Here is a 20,892-nt window from a genome sequence, read left to right as displayed (position 1 = left end):
ATCTAATGTAACATTTTGTGCCAACTATACCAAAAAAAAAAAAAAAAAAAAAAAAAAAAATAGGGTCAATGGCTAAGGTTCAGTCCGTATTTAGGCCAATATTTAGTCCATATTTAGGCTTCATTCTGTTCCGTGATTGCAGAATATACCCAACCCTTGCGAGTCACATTACAAAATAATACCAATAATTTCTTGCACTTACTCTAGGTGTTAATTAAAAACAGAAAAGATGATATTTGAAGTTTTTCTCTCCTCTATTGTTTTAGAAATTTAATAAATTCTCAAGGTTTCTTATAGTTAAAAAAATGAGAGCAAAACACCTAATGCGTGACATGAGAAAATATTTTTGCCAAGGCTAATATTAGACGGGACGCTAGAATTAGACTGTCTGGGATTGTCTCTTAGCCCCAACACCTGCTAGCCTGGGGAGAGTGCATGAGTCTCTGCCTCAACTCCCAAACATGTAACATGGGATAGTAAGAATGCCTGTAACACAGTTTTTGTGAGGATTGTGAGTTAATAAATGTAAAGGACTTAGATCAGTACCTATTAGGATTATTACATAAGTACTATTTCAGTCACATTTGCTAATGTGAGGACAGAAAAAAGACTAATATATACAGCAAATGGTTAACTATGATTGAAAATAAGTGGTGAGGGGCACCTGGGTGGCTCAGTGGGTTAAGCCTCTGCCTTCGGCTCAGGTCATGATCTCAGGGTCCTGGGATCCAGCCCCAAGTCGGGCTCTCTGCTCAGTGGGAAGGCTGTTTCCCCCTTTCTCTCTGCCTGCCTCTCTGCCTACTTGTGATCTTTGTCTGTCAAATAAATAAATAAAATCTTAAAAAAAAAAAAAAGAAAAGAAGTGGTGAGATATAAAGTTATATTTATTTCCTCCAATCTTCCTGGATTTTCCATTTGCTCCTATGATATTCATGCTATTAAAAATGCAAGGTGCCATCATATTACTGATTGCTTAAAAGAGCCAATTCCTTGAGACTCCCATAACTGAGTAATGAACGCAGCATGCTGGAGGGCAGAGGCAGATCATTAACTACTCAGCAGGGAAATAACTCTGCAAGCACACCATATAAAGAAGTCACTCTGCATATTACATGGGGAATCACCATGATGAAAGAAGCCTGTCTATTTTAAATAAGGAACTGATTTGATGGCTGAAAACATATTAATGGTATTCAATAAAACTGATCGAAAATAAGGAAATGACACTTAAGACCTGAATCAAATCCCCTTTTTATTTGAAGATACAGCTGCCAAAAAGATAATGACTTTCTGGTTTCTCTATAAAATCTAACCTTTCCCTAGCAAAACTGACATGAGTTTGGATCATAACCACATGAAGAAAACTTTTTTAAGCTGAACTCCAAGCTATTGTTTCACGAAATGACCTCACAAGGGTAACCTTGAGGATCCTCCTTCCCACTCTGTTTCTAGACTCCCCAAACCTACAAGGACTAGTTCTCGGTGCCTCCATCCTCTCCCATTCGTCCTGCCCCATAAAAGCAACTGAAACCTCTTTCCATTGAGACTGGCTTCCAGAACATTAGGCCGCGGTCACATAACGAGTGCATTTTTCATGCGTCTGTGGCTCAGCAGGCTGTTGTACTATCTTGATTTCCAAAATTACTCCTGAAGGATTTCTTCCCTTCTCATTGTATCCCTGAATTTGCTCAGCGGCCTGCTTATGCATTGTTTCTGCAACATGCACGACTATTTCTGAAGATTCACTAGGAGTCAGCTGTTCATTCTCAGAGTTTACTCACCCAAACCTCAGCAGGATCCAGGCCATTAACCATGATGAAAATCAGGGCTCTACTTTTTCCACTTTTTTCCTTTGTATCTTTTCCATGTGCAGAGCTTCCTTTGAAGTTAATAAGAGCCCTCCATGTGGAAAAGATTCCAAGTGATACAAAACAGAATGAGAACTAAGCTCGTCATCTATTTCTCACATTCAAGGACAAAAATACACACACACGAAGTCAAAGATACAGCGTAATTAGCAAGGTCTGAGAACAATGTGGGTATCTGACAAAATAATTCAGAGAGCTTCGTCAAGAGAGAAAAGAAAACACATTTATTAGAAAATTAATGAGTACTTTATATGTGTCAGGTAGCACAGTGAAAATACAAATATAAGCCCATAAAATAAAAATAAAAAATAGGCTGGTTCCCCAAGCTTCAGCAGAATAGACACGCAGCAAAGACTCACACAGGTAAATGCGCCATTACAGCTGTGACTGGTGCCCCAAGGATCGGGTCAGTATATTAAGAGAGCTCGGACATGCATGGGGTATAAAAAGAGATGCACTTGAAGATGTTAACACTTGCACTAAAATCTGAAGAGTGTGTGTGGGGGGGAGTGGGGGATCAGGTGGCCAGAGCACAGAAAGCCAGGGTAGGCCCCTGCAAAACAAGTCTGGAGAGGAGGCAAGCCATGCGTGGAGGAAAGCCAACCTGTCAAGTCTGAGAGGGGAGGATGAACCTACAAAGCAGACACGAGTGGCGAGGAGCCAGGAGAAAACAGAATACAGAGTCTGCACAATCCAAGAGACATGAATGTTTTAATAAGACAAATGGACTGAGAAGGTCAAACGCCACTGTGAGGGGAAGTGAGATTCAAAGTAAAAATATATATATATATATTAATATATATCGTATATATATTTAATATATATGAACTATATATAAGTATATATTAAAATATATATATTCAGAAAAGACCCCTCCAAAATTGATTTGGGTAACGTGGAGTTTACTGAAGAGGTAATATTCAAAATATTTAACAACTAGTATGGCATCAGCCTGCCAATCCGAAAAGGCACGGGGGTCCCAGTGCTAGAGCAGAGCCCTGGAGGCCCCCTTCTGCACCGGACCTTTGCCTTTCACTAAGGGGGAAGTTGGGGGGATTCTGAGAAAGGAGCTCCGGTGTCTTTGATAATAGGCAGGGACTTGGCTGGGGAGGGTGCGAGGAGCAGCCAGTTAAATAACTGGTATAAAAGCGTTCACTACTGGACAACCACTGCGGCTCGACCAGCACCCGCGGGCTGCAGACACACACCACGCACTGTTTCTGTGGCTGGACAGGGGAAGCAGCCAGCCTGGAACGCGTGAGTGACAGAGCAGACGGTCTCCCAGGCGACTGCGATTTCATATGGATAAATCAATGCCCTGACAACGTCTTCTAACATTTTTTTTTTTTAATTTATTTGACAGACAGAGATCATGAGTAGGAGAGATGCAGGCAGAGAGAGAGAGGAGGAAGCAGGCTCCCTGCCGAAGCAGAGAGCCTGATGTGGGGCTTGATCCCAGGACCCCAGGATCATGACCTGAGCTGAAAGCAGAGGCTTTAACCCACTGAGCCACCCAGGCGCCCCTCTGACAACGTCTTCTAGATGCAAAAAAACATTCTTCCAAAAAAAAAAAAAAAAAAAAAAAAGGAATTGGCCAATGGAGAAAACATATATCAAACAGATCTATTTAAAAGATCCTGGTGATTTTCTCATGAAGAGAAGCAACAAGATAAGTTGCTATTCAATCCGTCAGGCTAGAGAGTTTTGAGGAACAAAGTGCCTAACACACCGCCTGATAAAAAACAGCCACTCAAAAAGTGGTAGCTGTTATTATAGATTCTAATATGATTGTTAATCAGTCAAATATGCCAGAGAGTGACAAGTAGAAGTTTAAATACATATCACAGTTTCTGGGCAATGTAACACTCTATGAAAAAGAAATCAAACTATGATACTATTTTAGTGACTAATAAAGATAGTCCCAAGAATCTCTTCCTTCTCCGGACATTTCTTTGGTTCATCATCTGAACTTAGCGCTACACCATCTTGTTTTGTATTACTTGCAACTGTGTCTGCTTTGCTTCCAGTTTCCCACTTAGACTACAGCTTGGTTGAAAGCTTGGGCTTTCCGAATTTGCATAACAATTCTGGAATTTACTAGCTATGTGGAATTTACTAGCTATATGAACTTGGGCGAGTTAGGCTAACTAATCCTGTTTTTCTTCATCTGAAAATTGGAGCTAGTACTCCTAACTGAAATACATACCGTGAGTATTAAGTGAGAAGAATGTACATAAAGTACTCGGTAGAATGTTTGGGATCTGGTAAACGTTCAATAAGTAGTAGGAATTATTGTGGAGTAGGGACACCAGGCTGATTCCTGGAATTCGGGAAACTTCTAGCAGACGCTTCCGCCTAAGTGTCACTCTCACCTTTTAGAAACTAAATTCCTGGAAGCTTCTGCCTAATTGTCAATCATACCTTTTAGAAACTGCAGTTTAATCAGAAAGTGCCAAAAGGGCCCAACAGGTACCCCCACCTCATTATAATGTTAAAATATTCATCCCAACCCCTAAGAAAAGGACCCTGCTTCCCCCTGTTGGGGGAGTCATGACTTTGGACATTATTCCCGCACAATCTCCTTGTTTGTACAATTAAACTCCACCTGGTGTAGTCTGTGTCTACGGTTCACCAAGGAGCAGACCCACTCTGGTCGGCCCAGTAATGTAATGGGCTTCTTGCTTCTTTGTAATAATTGTACTTTCCCTAGATCACGGGTTAGTCAATCAATTATGGGCACAATGGCTCTAAACCAGGGGCAATGCCAGCACTAAGGGCTTTCTGTAAACACATGGCGGACAAACTGTACAGTCTGGGACACAGCTACTGAACAGAGGTCAGGAAAGATAAATCAAGAACTCTTCTCTCTCAAATGACAACAGCCCCTGCTGAAGTCCAGATACAGCTCATAGTGGGCTGAGTAGCTCTAAATGCTAATCAAGTTTTAGTCATTTCATTTTTCTGGTGACATATTTAGGTGGGAAACTTGAGTAGTCTCTATCGACCAGGCTGAAATCACAAATGTGAGTAACAACTACACACTTAAGATCCATTTTTCCCCTCTGGATGACAAAAAGAAACATTCAAAGTTAATGAGCAGTTTTACTATATTCTAGAGGTTCCCTCCTAAATGTCAACCTCACAGTTTATAAGTCATTACTTTATAGGCAATTTCATACCTGGCCATTTACTTCTAGATTTTAAAATATGGAACTTTCCTTTCATTCAACGGTTATCTTTTTTGGACAGCTATCGTGAGCTCTAAGTGAGACACAGAGAATTTAGCAGAGAAAATGGCAACTACTGTCTCTGGTCTCAGAGCCAACAGGCAAGTGAGGGAGAAGATTAGGAAGGAAATACACAGACACCGGGTGAGAAAGGCACTTGTTCTTATGGGAACATAGAGGAGAGAGCTGGAAATAATGCTGAAGTCATAATTAAATGAAGACGGTTACTCCTGAGGGAGTGATGTTTAAACTAAGGACAATGAGAAGATGTTATTCAGGCAAAAAAGGGAAAAGACGTTCCAGGCACAGAAAAGAGCACATCAAAAGCCCCAGGTGGGAGAAGCTCTGAACCACGGAGGGCACCGACGGAAAGTCACTGTTGCTGCAACACCGAGTTCGGAAGGGCTGGGGCAAGAGAAGACAGAAGTAGAGAACGCACCAGTAAATGGAGGCTAAAGTGTGGTCTTTGTCCTAAAGGTAAAGAAGTACTTTTGAATGGTTGTAAGCAAGGGAGTGACATGTTCAGATTTTTTGTTTGCACCAAAATAAAACATAAACCAAGCAAAACCACGTCAGTTTTACTTGTTTATAATTTAAGCAAAAAGTTTTAGGCGAGTGTTCAATTCTGGTTAAAGTGTTTTAATTATTTGTGGATTTTAATTAACCCATATTCTTCCTGATCTCCTTAATTATGGCTAATTGAAAATTGGCTGAACCAAAGATACTCTGTGAGAGAACTTAATAAAATGAGGTACCTACCATATGAGATCCTGATTTGTACGGAAAACCAAAGAACATATAAGTAACAGACATCTTGATTTCTGATGGGAAAGGGAGGGGTCCTGGTAAATATCACTCATCCAGAGCAGCTATTTTGCTTAACCCCATAAACTAGTTGCAGATGTTGGCTCCAACAGCTAGGCTTTGCATCTGTAATTTTAAAATTGTCTCATATTTCTAAACCTGAGTCCGTATGCACCGGAAATCAGTGACATGAATTATGAACTTCAGGAAGAGGAGAAGTACAAGAAATGCCAGAAGTGATAGGAGATAATATTCGGAGCAGCGGTCGAGCCATGTGCACAGGGTAAGTGAAGGATGACACGGTTCCTTCCTCCAGGACCTGGATCCCACAACCAGGCGTTTGAAAATGAAACCGTCTGATTGGATGTACCAAACAAGAGGAAGTCATTTATAGATATTTGAGTTCTCAAAAACAAATCCTCCTTTTCCTTTTCCCCCTCCCCCTCTTCACAGCAGGTCAACAGGAAGACCAGACTTGCTGGAGAAGTTAAAGGTTTTTGGAGAGAAAAAAAAACTGAGAACACAAATGCACGCTAAAACTTGCTTACCTTAATTAAGAAGATCATTTTTAGCAGACTGGGGCAGGAAACAATAAAGTGTCTTAACTATTATGCTCACATTTTATTTATGTTAGTGCTTACTCAGAAAAGACAATTACAAAAAGCCAATAAGGACTTGAATTAAAATTTAGAAAAGGAGTTGGAGGTGGTAGAACTCCATAGATAAAGAATTTGTGGGGCACCTGGGTGGCTCAGTCATTAAGCGTCTGCCTTCAGCTAGGGTCAGGATGTCAGGGTCCTGGGATCGAGCCCCACATCGGGCTCCCTGCTCAGTGGGAAGGCTGCTTCTCCCTCTCCCACTCCCCCTGCTTGTGTTCCCTCTCTCACTGTGTCTCTCTCTGCAAATAAATAAATGAAATCTTAAAAAAAAAAAAGAATTCATGTTATGCTACAAAAAATAATCAAAGGTGTTAGAAATAACTTAAACTATGACGATGACTGGGTTTCATATTCATGTTTATATTTCCCAAGCTCATTTTTATTTAAGCGCACCCTTCCCAAGTCGGCTCCATTCAGGCAATATAAAAGGTACCACATCAAATAACCTACCCCCAGGAGCATCCATCGCCAGCTAAGAGTGTAAATTACCTCAACAGAAATCAGGACAAAAACTTCAGCCAATTATTTGGTGAGGCAAAAGCACAGTACGGAGCTTCAAGGAACTGAGATTCAGTTACAAAACTAGGACACTCATTTTGTGGAGAGGGAACATATATCCCATAGAATTCAGCCCAGGTAGGGAATGGGTTGGTTGCTGAACGAAAAAAATTTCATAGTAACTTCAGGGGTAAGACATTTTATTTCTTACTTTCACTAAAATTCTCTATGTCTACATTTTGTTTAAGAGATCTGAGGGGCGCCTGGGTGGCTAAGTTGGTTAAATGTCTGCCTTCGGCTGGGGTCCTGGGATCGAGTCCCGCATCGGTCTCCCTGCTTGGCGGGGAGCCTGCTTCTCCCTCTCCCTCTGCCTCTCCCCCTGCTTGTGCTCACTCACGCTCACTCTCATACTCTCTCTCTGTCTCATCAAATAAATAAATAAAATCTTAAAAGGAAAAAAGAGAGAGAGAGACCACCTCTGAAAAGTCTTTTCTGCACTGACAAGGTTAGGGAATATATACTGCTAGTCAAATAAACCATGCTGGTCTTTCCAGGATTTTTCAGATAAATCTGAGACCAGCATTAACTCTTAGGACTACTGCAATTAAACCACAAGGACAATAGATAGTATTAGGAATTACTATTAATTTTCTTAGGTGAGAAAATGGTGGTGTGGACATAAAGCAGAATGACCTTTTTCTTAAGAAATGCCGTGGAAGTATTTAGAGATGAACTGTCATGAAGCCAGCAACTTACTTTCAAATAGTAAACACACACACACACACACACACACACACCGATAGAGCCAAAATGACCAAGCATTAACACTGCCAAATCTAGAGATAGTAAGTGCATATGGTCACTCCTAGGACTATCTTTCCAGCTCCTCTGGATATTTAGCAATTTTCATAATATAATGTCATAGTAAAAACCCAGCCTCATCACTTGTAATGAAGTAACCTCGAGAAAGTCACTTCAAGACTGTGACTCTCCATTACTCATCCATCAAATGGGGACAGTGATAACCAAACTTTCATAAAGCTCTTGAAAGTATTAAATGAGACAATCTATGTAGAAACCTTGGTTTTAATGCTTAGCCCCTAAAAGCCCTCAATAAATGCTAAATGTTAGCATCATTAGAAGATAATGAACTAAAACACTCCCTGTTCTTTAAATACATAAACAAAGTTATGACAAGTTCATGTTCAGATCTGCTCTGGCCTTTCACATAATACAAACCACACATGAGAGACCAATGCATACTATTAAACCTATGTCCACTGACTTCATGTAAAGACAAAATTTCAGTATGAAAAAAAGTCACAATCACATGCAAAACTACTCCAAAGGAAAAGTTAACTTGAGTCCACAGAAGCTATGAGAGACCTGCTCAATGAAATCTGTCTGCAGAAATAAGATAAAGAGGGACTCCGTGAAGGGACGAGGGATTTATGGCGAACAGAATTGTGAACTGACATGTAGAGCGGCAATCTGGGAAATCTGAGACCCTCAGATTTGAAGATACACACTTTTTTGAGGAAAAAAATAATAAAATTGTTCTCAAATGGAATTATCCCATTATAAAACAAAATTTTAGAAATAATGATAAAATGTCCTGGCAATTTGCACTAACACTGGGATAAATGCTCTGACATTAAGACGCCTTGACAATGAGGCTCGAGATGAAGCAAGTCTGTGGTGATACCTAGAAGAGAGCCCACAGGCTGACCTCCAGATCCTCCCCTACCTTCCAGACATGGTCAGCATGGGCTGTCTTTTCTGTGAGTGTATCTCTCAGCCTTCTCTTGGGTGAAATATCTTTAGAACGTAAAGATGTCCCTGTCTTTTGAGGATCCTGGGCTAAGCATTCTGACTCAGGAAGAGTTCTGAAATGTTATGCACTGAGTATGGAAAGACTTGTGCTTTAGGGACGGAAAGCACAGTTTGCCTTGGTCATGGTGACTTGGGGACATACTTAGGTTGTGTGGATTTGATTTCGGTATGGGAAGCAGTGGACAAAAATAACCAAAGACCTCTGTCGGAAATATACACAAAAATTTCTCAGCTTCCTTTTCTACCTTCACTGGGATAGTGAGGCAGTGACGTCCTTTTGAAAGGACCTTCAGCTATAGAACTTGGACTTCATCACTAACAAAAATATCCCGCAACTCCTTTTTAGTCACTGAAGTTGTCTAATTTGTCCTTTGCTAATCTCTTAATTTGCTAAATTGAAGGAATGGGGGTTCTCTGCGTAGCAAATACAGAGTTTAGCATCTCTACGCAGGCGTCTCGGCATGTAAACTGGCCGGTAGCTGAAAGCCCTTTCGCTTCTCTTAACAATCCCACTTGGTAACGACACTGAATTTCATCAACCCCTTAAGTCTCCCATGTAACTGCCACTCCCAGGAGGTCAGCAAACACCCCAGCCTCCTATTTTGTCAAGCAAATTGAGATGATCAGGAATAAGACATGCAATATCCTTTACTCCTCGATGTCTGTGACATTTTTCTTTCAGTAGGAATTTCAATAGTATTGTCTATTCATTTATCTTCTCTCATTAACTTATAAATATATTCATTTATTTTTATAAAGAAAAACTTTATGTCATAGGCAAAATATACTAACCATCAACTAAATAACAGGAAAATTAATTCAATGGCAAAAGAATTACCCCCTAATGACCACATAGGATTTATACTAGAAAAGCAAAGATGGTTAGTAAATCCATCAATATAACAACTTACATAATTTGTTCAATGTGTAAGAGCATAATCATCTCAACTAAATGCTCATTTCTGAGACAGAATGTGGAGGAATAGACTAAATTATTTCCTTATAACAATAAATATATTTTAAACTAAAAACCAAAATCAAATGGTAATAAAGTCATTCCCATTAAATAAAACATTCCCATTAATAAAATGTTCCCATTAAATAAAAACATTCCCATTATAAACAGGGAAGATAAAAATTATAATTAAATGAAAAACTATTAGCAAAACTGGTCAATTGCACTAATACAAAATAAGTGCGTAAAAATCAAAAGTTTCACATTGTAATAAATAATTAAAGTATATTTTAAAAACACCCCTTTCATAATTATAACATAAGGGTATTTCCAAGTTATTTTATATTTTAATAATAAATGTAAATTTACTTATATTAAGAGAAAAATAGGAAACTATAATAAACTGAAGGAATCACCATCTGATTGGACGGAATAAAAGAAGATGAAAAAAATATGACTTCTTCCCATATTAATTTATAGGCTTTACAAATATCAAAATTCAAATAGAATTGTAATTCTAAGTGACGAGATTTTAATCTTCAACTGAAAGAATGAGTCATCTGCAAAAGCTAAGTACATTTTTGAAAAAGAGGAGTAATGAAAGGAAATGACCTAGCAGACATTAAAATGTATTAGACAGCTGCAATAATTTAAAAGTGGGTCACTGTACAAAAATCAACAAAGCTGGAACAGGATACAAAACCCAGATCCAGATCCGAGGATAAGAGTTCCTCCATGACCTGGACCGAAGGCAGGATTATGCCATTTATCTGCCGTATGACCTGGGTGGACTAGTCAACGTCTCTGATAAGCAAAACAAAATATAAATGCTGCAAAAACTGAAAAATTTGTCTAGATCAAAATTATAACTTTTTGTTTTACAATATACAATCAAGTGTATAACAAGTGACAAACAAGCAGAAAATATCTGCACTAGATATAATACACAATATTCAGATGATTAAAAAAAAAATTCTAAAGCCATTAAGAAAATAATGTCACAGTCCCTTCAAAATGGGCATAGAGACACCATCAGACATTTCATAGAAGTGATACAATTGTCTCTTAAATATTTCATTTACTTATTTTTTAAAAGATTTTTAAAATATATTTATTTATCTATTTATCTATCTATCTATTTATTTATTTGATAGAGCGAAAGAGAGTCCAGGCAGGGGGAGTGGCAGGCAGATGGAGAAGCAAGTTCTCCACTGAGCAAGGAGCCCGTGGGGGGAACAATTTCAGGACCCTGGGATCATGACCTGAGCCAAAATCAGCTGCTTAACTGACTGAGCCGCCCAGGTGCCCAAGATTTTTTATTTTTAAGTAATGTCTACACCCAACATGGGGCTCAAACTCACAATTCCAAGATCAAGAATAAACATGATCTCCCGAATGAGCCAGCCAGGCGCCCCACCCCGTTTCTTAAATATTTTAAAGTCTGTATAACTTGTAATAAGTGAAATGAAAACCAAAGCAATATATTATTGTTTTCAGCAAACTATCCCAAATTACATAAATTATAATTATCCAGTGTTGGAAATTCAGGTTCTCACATATATAGTTGTAGGGTCTATAAACTGGTTCAGGATTTTAGGAAAAACTGCAATCCTCGGGGGGATTCTTGAACAGCAGCACACCTACACGGTGCAATATTCAATACCACTACACACCAGTAAAAGAAGTTAGTTGTCTTCTCTCTGTGTCTACATGGACGAACCTCTAAGACGTATCATTAAGTGGATAAAGTAAGTTCAAATGTGTTTGCTAAGCATCTACTAGACAGTAGGTTCTAAGTGTTCCAGATCCATCAACAAACAAGAGAGACAAAAGTCCTTGCCTTTGTGGAGCTTATAAGATAGTGTCATATATGTAAGATATTTGTGATCACTTTTTAAAAATCAACTGTGTGTGTGTGTGTGTGTGTGTGTGTGTGTTTATGTACTCACTGTACTCAAGTGATAAGAGAGGTTACATCTAAGGGGTTGAGTAGGTTGCGGTGAGAATCAAAGCTGTATCTACTGGATCAGCATTATTTAATTTTTCCACAGTGAAAATATGCTCATATATTTCTTGTGTAACAAATGAAAATTATGGCTTCAAAACCGTAAGGCTCCATTGAAACTTTGTGCTAAATTAGCTAGAGGGACCCCTGGGTGGCTCGGTCGGTTAAGCATCCGACTCTTGATCTCAGCTCAGGTCATGATCTTGGGGTCCCGAGATCAAGCCTCATGCCAGGCTCTGTGCTCAGCACGGAGTCAGCTTGAGATTCTCTCTCTCTCTCTCTCCCTTTGCCCCTCCCCTGTGCATGCCATCAGTCTCAAATAAATAAATATTTAGAAAGATAAATTAGCTATATACTGCACATAGGGGAAGTCTTGAACAACAATGGAAAAAACAAATGAACACTTGAGGAGCAATTTTTCTGCCTTTTTAGAGTAATAGCTCTATCCTGTCAAACTGCTTAAGAAGCCCCTGCGCCAAGGGACCGGAAGACGAGCTAAGTGGCGTGGAGTGGGAGAGGCAAGCTGACCCAGGCGTGAGGCGTCAGGAGCACCGGTGCTCCCCAGGCCTGCAGGACGGAGCGGGGAGGGAGGGAGCGCGGGAGGTCAGGGCGGCCGGTGTGGGGCTACCAGAGGCTTGTCTGAGGAAGAAAACCAGCAACGTCTGGTATCGGCTGAGGCAGCAACCTTTAGGACCCCTCTACACTCAGGTGCCTGTGTAGGAAAATAAAGTGGAAACTTCTCTGAGATGTGGAATGGAAATTAAAGAAGTGGAAATGAAGACAGTGAGAGCCACTCATTCAGAACCAAGGAAATGATACAATCCCAATGTCCATAAACCTTGAAAATAGTCCTAAACAGGAAGACACTAAGATGTCATTTATCTGTTAATTCAGGGGAACATTCAGATCCAAAATTACGGAGGCCAATCAAGTAATAGTGAGGGAAAATAAAATGTTTAAATGTTATAAAATTCCAGAGAGCTCAAATCAATCAGGCATTTAACTTACTAGGAAACACATTGTGCTTTGTTTAAAAAAAAAAAAAGGAGGGAGGGTAGAGAAAGGCAGAGGACAAAAGAGACAGAGGGAGGAAAAAAGGAGAAGCAGGGAGTGAAGGGGGAGCCCTGAGACAGCTAGTGAGAGAGAGGAGGGGGGAGAAGCACTTAGTTTGCTCGGACGCCATTTTCCCTGGAGAAACAAGACCAAGCGTCTTCCGCCCCCAGAAAAGGCCACAGCTGAAATGAGCGGCTACGTTCTGGCCCTTAACGGCATTTTTCAAGGTAATTTTGAGTAGATAGGTTTTTCTCCTCACCGATTTTCAGCCTTAAACCTTCAATTAAAATGTAACTTGGCTGTAACAATATGGTAAGGACATCTGCACATTTCCTGGAAAAAATTATGAGGCATATATTAAATGCTATTCCAAATAAAAGTCTAGATTTTAAAAGATGCAGAAGAAATTAGCAGACCATGCACTTCACTAAGTGTGGCTTTGACAGATGCCATTCTCTATTTTATTAAAATAAAAATTTTTCTATTTTATAAGCTATTGACTGGCCGCTCTGGACTTCCCTGAACTGAAGGAAAAGAGGAAACACATTCTAAAAGCTACTCCAGGTTTTCATTGTTAATCAGTGTTACAAAGTAAATATGAGTATTCCCCCAAAATACATACATTCAAACTGTAACCTCCGATGGGATGGCATTAGGAGGTGGGGCCTCTAGGAGTTAATTAGGGTTAGAAGAGGTCATGAGGGTAGAGCTCCCACGATGGTATTTATACCTTTATAAAAAGAAGGGGAGGGGGCACGAGGCTGGCTCAGTTGGTAGAGCACGTGACTCTTGATCTCAGGGCCATGAGTTCAAGCCCAATGTTAGTTAGGCATGGAGTCTACTTAAAAAAAAAAAAGGGAAGGGGAGAAATGGATAGATGGATGGATCCCTCTCCCTTTCTGTCCCAAGGAAGGGCATGTGAGAACATAACCAGGAAGAGGGCACTCACCAAGAACTCAACCATGTGGCACCTTGGCCTCACCTTTGCCCAGAACTGTGACAAATAAACGTTTGCTGTTTAAGTCACCCAGTCTATGGTATTTTGTCACAGCAGCCCGAACTGACTACCACAATCAGATTAATTTATACAGACCTAAACTCACGCTATTCAGGATCAATCAGCTTAAGAACAAATTTCAGGGGCGCCTGGGTGGCTCAGTGAGTTAAGCCTCTGCCTTTGCCTTGGGTCATGATCCCAGGGTCCTGGGATCGAGCCCCGCATTGGGCTCTCTGCTCAGCAGGGAGCCTGCTTCCCTCTCTCTCTCTGCCTGCCTCTCTGCCTGCTTGTGATCTCTGTCTGTCAGATGAATAAATAAAAATCTTAAAAAAAAAAAAAAAAGAAAGAACAAATTTCAGGAACAAATAAAACCAAGAGTGAATGGACTTCAGTGATGCAACTTGCTTTAACTGAGACTGAGTGAGATTCTTCCTGCAATTTATGACCGGTTAGAAGCAGTGGATAAACCCCACAATGAAGTGAACAAGGGCGAGAATCAAACTGTTGCCCCTGAATCCTGATGCTCTCATTAGGAAACTGTTCAGACTGGACACACTACTTGGCCTTTCTCTGCCTCAGCTTCCTTATCTGTAAAATGGAGATTGAAACAAATAATACATCCGATGTTAATATTTTAAAAAAAGAAAAAATATATTAAAAGAATAAATAAAATGGAGATAATCAGAGCACCTACCTCACGGGATTGTTGGGACGAATAATGAGTTGATGGGTGAGGTACCTAAAACCAAACCTGAAACACTATAACTATTCCATGTTAACTACCATGATTTCTACAGAACTGATAGGAGGGGACAGCCATTCATCCCTTCAGTTTTTTTTTTAAGTAAATACAACTTTCCTACTTGATAGATTTTAAAAATGCAAATTCCCAAATTTTAAGATGTATTTATAGCTCCACACCATGTCTGTCTGTCTTTCTGTCTGTTGGTTTCCTCTCTGCCCTCCCCTTCCCCCCACTACTACAGTCTCTTGAGGGCTGGGGGGTAAGACTGGGGAGAAGATTAGCCAAGGCAGAACATGAAATGAGGAAAAAGGGAGTTTGTGTATTATCACTTAAAAGTATGCAATGTTTCCTTTTCCCCCCCTCATGATGAATTACTTGAATGCTACAAACTTCAGAGAAAAATGGATAAATTCTCAAGAAGCAATTCTAAAAAAAAAAAAAAAGCCCAGTTAATCAAAATGATATTTTAATGGCACCATACAGGATAGAATAGTCCTGCTTTCTCTCAATAATACAAGGTTATTATTTTCTCAAAACAGAATAATAAATAAAATAGCTTTTAAAGCTCTAATGGTCCAATTTATAAATTCTTAGTTTAGTAAACCATTAAAGTGCATCAGCATCCCATATAGCTAAATCCCAGGTAAAGTTTTATTACAATAAGCCATTTAAAAAAAAATGAAGAAGAAGAAGAAGAAAAAGAAAAGAAAATCTGCAAGTGGCCAAAGTGTAGTGAGTTGAATACTGTCTCCCAAAATTTACATCCATCTGGAATCTCTGAGTGTGACTTTCTTCGGAAATTGGGTTTTTGCAGATGTAACTAGATAAGGTGAGGTCATACTGAATTAGAGGGGGCTCCAGATCCAATGACTGGTGTCCCTAGAAGAAGAGGAGGGGACACATACAGAGGGTCAGAAGCCATGAGAAGATGGCGGCACAGAGTGGAGTCCTACTGTCACAAGCCAAGGAGGGCCAGGAGCTGCCAGCAGCCAGGAAGAGTCAAGAAAGATTTTCTAGAACCTTCACAGGGCACATGACCCTAAAGACGCTTTGATTTCAGATGGCTAGCCTTCTAGAACTGTGAGAGAATACATTTCTCTTGTTTTCTGTCACTCCATTTGTGGTACTTGTTACAGCAGCCCTAGAAAACTAATACCCCAAAGAAATGGTAGCCTCAGAACTAGTGTATAAACTTAAAAATTTAAATTTCAGACTAACTGGCAGCAAACAACACTTTTTTCTCCTGACAGGAAAGAAACACAGCTAGTAACAACAGATATCATTTTACACATGCTATATGTGCTAAAACGCTTGTGATGTATGATTGTGCTGGTATGACAAGTTATATTCCCACTGACCTGAATTGCACAATTTTAGAAATGTTTCCTAAAATGCAATCCATTACATCTAATAAAAATTATATTTACATTTCTTTGCTGATAAGGGGCCGCTATGTAATGTATAATAAATACAGAAAAGCTTCATACATTCTTAAAGGTATATATTCTATCTTGCCACAAATCTTTGATAATTTTTAATTATTGAGTTATTTCTTCTAAATAAGCAACCACAAAGCCCTAAAACACCAGGATAACATTGACAGAGTTTTCATTAAAACAGACTACTTGAAGATCAACAGAGCAAGTATTCAATTCTTCCTGCAAATAATGTTTTCTAATGTACGTTCTGTTAAAAGAACTTGATAAAGAAGTGACAACTTGTTCCAAAAATTTATAATATCTAGTTTAAAATACATTAATCTGCCTATTAGAATATTGGGGTGGAGGGTACTTTTCTTCTTCTGTACTCAGAAAGCTGTCCTCAAAAACTAATCCACAAACCATTATGGAAATGCAAAATTCGCTGCTACTTTGTAGCAATCTTTCCTGCTTCCAGGGGAGCAGAAGGCTCAATTGGAAAATAAAAGCAATCATTTTACCATCTTTCTTGAACACTAACAGAGGAATACAGCAACAACAATAATAACAAGCGCTTATATAGGGCTTATGACCTGCCAAGCCCTGCGGTAGGTACCCAGCATGTATTATCTCATTTAATCCTTACAAAAACTTCATGATCCTATTTCATCACCTGATTTAGAAGCCTGAGGAACAGGACGTTCAACATTTGCTCCTGGCCACAGGGTGATTTCCGAGTTCCAGCTCTGAAGAACCATGACACTGTCCTACCTCTCAACTGAACAGCACCCATAGAAATGCTTCTGTTCGTTCGTTCGTTTTGGGAAGACAGAGGGAGATAAGGGCAGAGAAAGTGAGAGGATGAGCTGGGAGCAGCTCATTAGTCACTAATGAACCAAAGGGTTTTAATAACCGGTTTCACCATGTTACATCTCTTTAACAAGACAATATACCTAAGAATCCTATTATCCGAGTTAAATCGTGGTGCAGACAGAGCTCAACAAAGCACCTGTCGCCATCACCTCCGTCGCATGTCCCCCAGGGTCGCTCCCTCCTCTTCCTACCACAGCTCCTACCGCGGTCCCAGGAGCCCCGCCCCCCGGCTCCCCCACGTGACCTGGCCTGAGCCAATCAGAGCGCCTCGCTCTCCGGCCGCAGGGACTGGCCCCGGAAGAGCCCAGATCCCAGCCTGTTCCATCCGAGCGAGCCGCGGGAGCTTCTCCGAGACCTCTGGGACGAAGATCCGCTTATTTCTGTCGGGTTCGAAGTCGGGAAACCCCTAAGGGCCCATAGCTGTCGTACCGCAGTCCTGGGGGGCCCGAGAGCAGAGCCAACAGCAAAGACGCAGAGGAAAGAAGGGGAAGGGCCCCTCCGGCCCATCGTGGTTCCTGACACCGGCCCATTCCGACCCTGTCGAACCGGAGCTCAGACCCCACTTAACTTTTTTCCCGAAATATTCAAACACGTAAGTTAATTAACTCGGTTTTTTCCGAGGTTGCGTACGTTAAATTTTTCCGAAATTTGTACCTGGAAGGGTCCTGATCTAGACCTTGATACCGGGACGTCAGGTGAGGACGGGCCGCCGGACCCTGAAATGTAAAGGGGCCGCCGGGAGAGAGAAGGGGGGCTGGGAGCGGGTCTGCTGGGGCCGAGGAGGAGGGCAGATTTCCTAACCAGCCGTCACTTAGCGCAGCAAACTCCCGCCTCTTCCAACACTGGTCTCAAACCATGTCCTTGCAGAGGCTGGACGGCTACGGGGCTCGGTAGGCGAATTTCAGGATGCTGGGATGTGCTGCCAGCTTTTGGGGGTCCTACAGAAAAGAGACTGGTTTCAAGAAAGCAGGGGAGGGACAAAACCCTGTTCTGGTAAGAAAGTTCTTTTCTGCTTCAGGAAGTTTGGGGATCCAGTTATCTGGAGGCCTATCAGTTTGGGAAAGCTCAATTTCCGACTCCAATTTGAAGTCAGCAGGAGAAGGCGCATTGGTGGAAAACAGACACGAAGCCCAGGACCTGGAGGCAGCCCGAGACTCAGGCTCCTGCACGAACCTGCTCTGCTCCCGGTCTGAAGCAAGATTCTTCCTCATCATACATTTCTTCCTAAGTACTTCCTAACTGGATGCAGTCTGGGCCAATGAGCACGTCCGCGGTGTCTTCCTGCCCTAGATTCTTGTAGCTAAAGGAATGCATGATCAGCCATGTAATCCCCCAGCTTCCAAATATCGTAGATCTATCCTTAAATCCAGGGAATTTCATCCCCATTTCTCTTCAGCCACCCAGACCTTCTGAGGACAAACAATGTTCTACAAATATCTGTGGTTCTCGTTTGTCATTCCCCTCCTCCAGTTCTGTGCCTTCTTATTCTAATAACCTCTCTGACCTTTAGGTGGCATTGTCTCGCGCCCTTGGGACACAACATCCGGCTCACTGATGTCAGCCTCCAGCCCTACACATTCTCCCCTTCATCCTGGTGTGTTCAGTCCTCTCTTAGCTGAGGTTTCACCTTTTGTGGTCAGGGTTACCCGCTGTCAACTGCAGCTCGGAAGCAGATGATCCTTCTGACTTAGAAGCACAAGGTTGGCAGTAGCTCAACACATAACACAGTGCCTGTGTGGCTGACCTCACTTCTCATCGCATGGGCATTTGACCATCCCACCTCAGCACGAGGATGACTACAGTAGAAGAAGATATTCTGAGAGACAGAGACCACATCCACACAACTTTTATTATAGTATATTGCTATAATATTCTAATTTATTATTAATTATTGTTGTTAATCTCTTGCTGTGCCTAATTTATAAACTAAACTTTATCAGAGGTATGTATGTATAGAAAAAAAAATATCTGTAGGGTTTGGTACATTATGATTGTACTTAAAACCTTACAATGATACTCCATGGCCTTCTGGATCACCAAAAAAAAAAAAAAAAAAAAAAATTAATGGAGCTCAGGTCCTAGTGAAGGACGTTCAAAAAGTAAACAAGAAGATAATAGATAATGTCAAGACAGTAGGAAGGGAAGGTGATTTTACATCTGATGGCCAGGGCCAATCTATTCCAGAAGTGACATTTCAGGGAGACCTGAAGGATTAGAAGGAGCTAGCCTTGGAAAAGATGGCAGACTTCCGTTTGCTTACTTACCATCATCCCCACTGGGCTGTGAGGTCCCCGAGGACAGGACCCATGATTTATTTATCATTCTGTACTAAACATCTACCATAGTTTTTCATACTCTTAGGTTTTGAATACATATTTGATGAGTGAATGGATGAATGAAGGTTATGTTTAAATTTTGGGGCAGTGCAACTTTAAGCTAATTATATGCTCACATTTTTTTGTACCAACGTTGACATCAATTTGTGGAACTTTCAAGCTGACAAATTTCTAGGCAGCCAAAAATGAATGGGATTGCCTTTAAGGAGTTTTCCTTTTCTGAATTCCTTCTAAAGCAGACTTTGTACAGCAGAATCTCTTACAACCAAGAGCCCTAAAGGAATATCAGAATGGATGAACCACCTGTAGGATAACACAGTATTTCTGCCCCACCAACCATAAAAGCCAGCATGAGTTAAAAGACTGGGCTCTAAGGGTCCCTGCCTTTGAGCTTCTTAATAGGCAAAGACTTTTTATACAAATTCAAATCAACCTCGGACATTCAGATTCATAAAGAAAATGGTTTCAAGTAATCATAGTTCATTTCTGCTAAGCAGCAAATAAATAAATAAATAAATCTCTAAAATACACTGTACTGCAAGTAATTACTGAATTTGATCCTGCAATATAAGATATTCTGGTTCCTAACCCCTTACTTGCAAAGTAAAAGGTTTTTGTTTTCAAACAGACAGGGGCACCTGAGTGGCTCAGTCGGCCATCTTGATTTTGGCTCAGGTCCTGATCTCAGGGTGGTGAGACTGAGCCGAGTCAGGCTCTGTGCTGGGTGTGGAGCCTGTTTCAGATTCTCCTCTCCCTCTCCCTCTGCCCTTTCCCCGTCTCTCTCTCCCTCTCTAAAAAATTTAAAACTAAATAAATAAATAAACAAAACAAAAATTTAGCAGCAAAATATGACCTGACATGAAAATATCTCTCATTTCATCTTAGTGTGACTGTTCATTTGTTCTCCTGCGGAAACATAACGTGTTTAATTAAAGGGTGCTGTGTCTCTGACCCCACAGGAATACTGGGTACTATATGATATATGCAATGTACTTTTTTCCTAAAATCCAAAAAGTTCTGACATTAAAGGCGCATCTGGCCCCAAGGGTTTTGGGTAGGGATCTGTATTCTATTAAGAGACTCACCCAATTCTATTATCTTGAATTTTAAGACCTCCATAATGTATGGGCTTTGAAGTACTCAGTGAAAGTAAAGTCACAGAAACACAATTAACATTAATTCAGCATTTGCAAGCAATATATAATTGAAAACTGTTCTGAATTTCCTTTCGATCTGATTTAAAATATGGATTTATGCCACTATACTATTGCTTTTCCAATAAGTATAAACTTTTGTGAGCTAGAGCTTCTGATCATGAGGAAAGTCTTATAGACAAATCCTTTATACATCAAGCCTTAATCTGGGCATTGCAGTCTTCGAAATAATTTGCCATAGCTAATTTTCCCAAATGTTTCATTGTTCTGATTTTGTAACTTTTGTAATTTTTTTCTATTTTATATTTCTTCTCCTGAAAGCTTCAAGAACAGCACCTACAAGGTAACTGCTTTCGCAAGTCACACACCCAGCACCCAGCTGCAAACATCACTATGTAAATTACTTCTGATTCTCACAATCATCCTATGGATATATTTTCATTCTTCTCATCACACAACTGAGCAAA

At 40.5% G+C, this 20,892-nt stretch overlaps 1 protein-coding gene across 3 annotated transcripts in view; it reads right to left on the bottom strand.

The window, feature by feature from the left end:
- LOC111150646 (dynamin 3) overlaps nt 1-20,892 on the bottom strand; it is a 527,967-nt gene that overhangs the window by 254,230 nt on the left and 252,845 nt on the right. The window lies entirely within an intron of this gene.

This window comes from Enhydra lutris, unplaced genomic scaffold (genome assembly GCF_002288905.1).
Source record: "Enhydra lutris kenyoni isolate GAN:26980312 unplaced genomic scaffold, ASM228890v2 scaffoldscaffold24, whole genome shotgun sequence".
NCBI lineage: Eukaryota > Metazoa > Chordata > Mammalia > Carnivora > Mustelidae > Enhydra > Enhydra lutris.
This window is presented reverse-complemented; position numbering and strand designations above follow the sequence as displayed.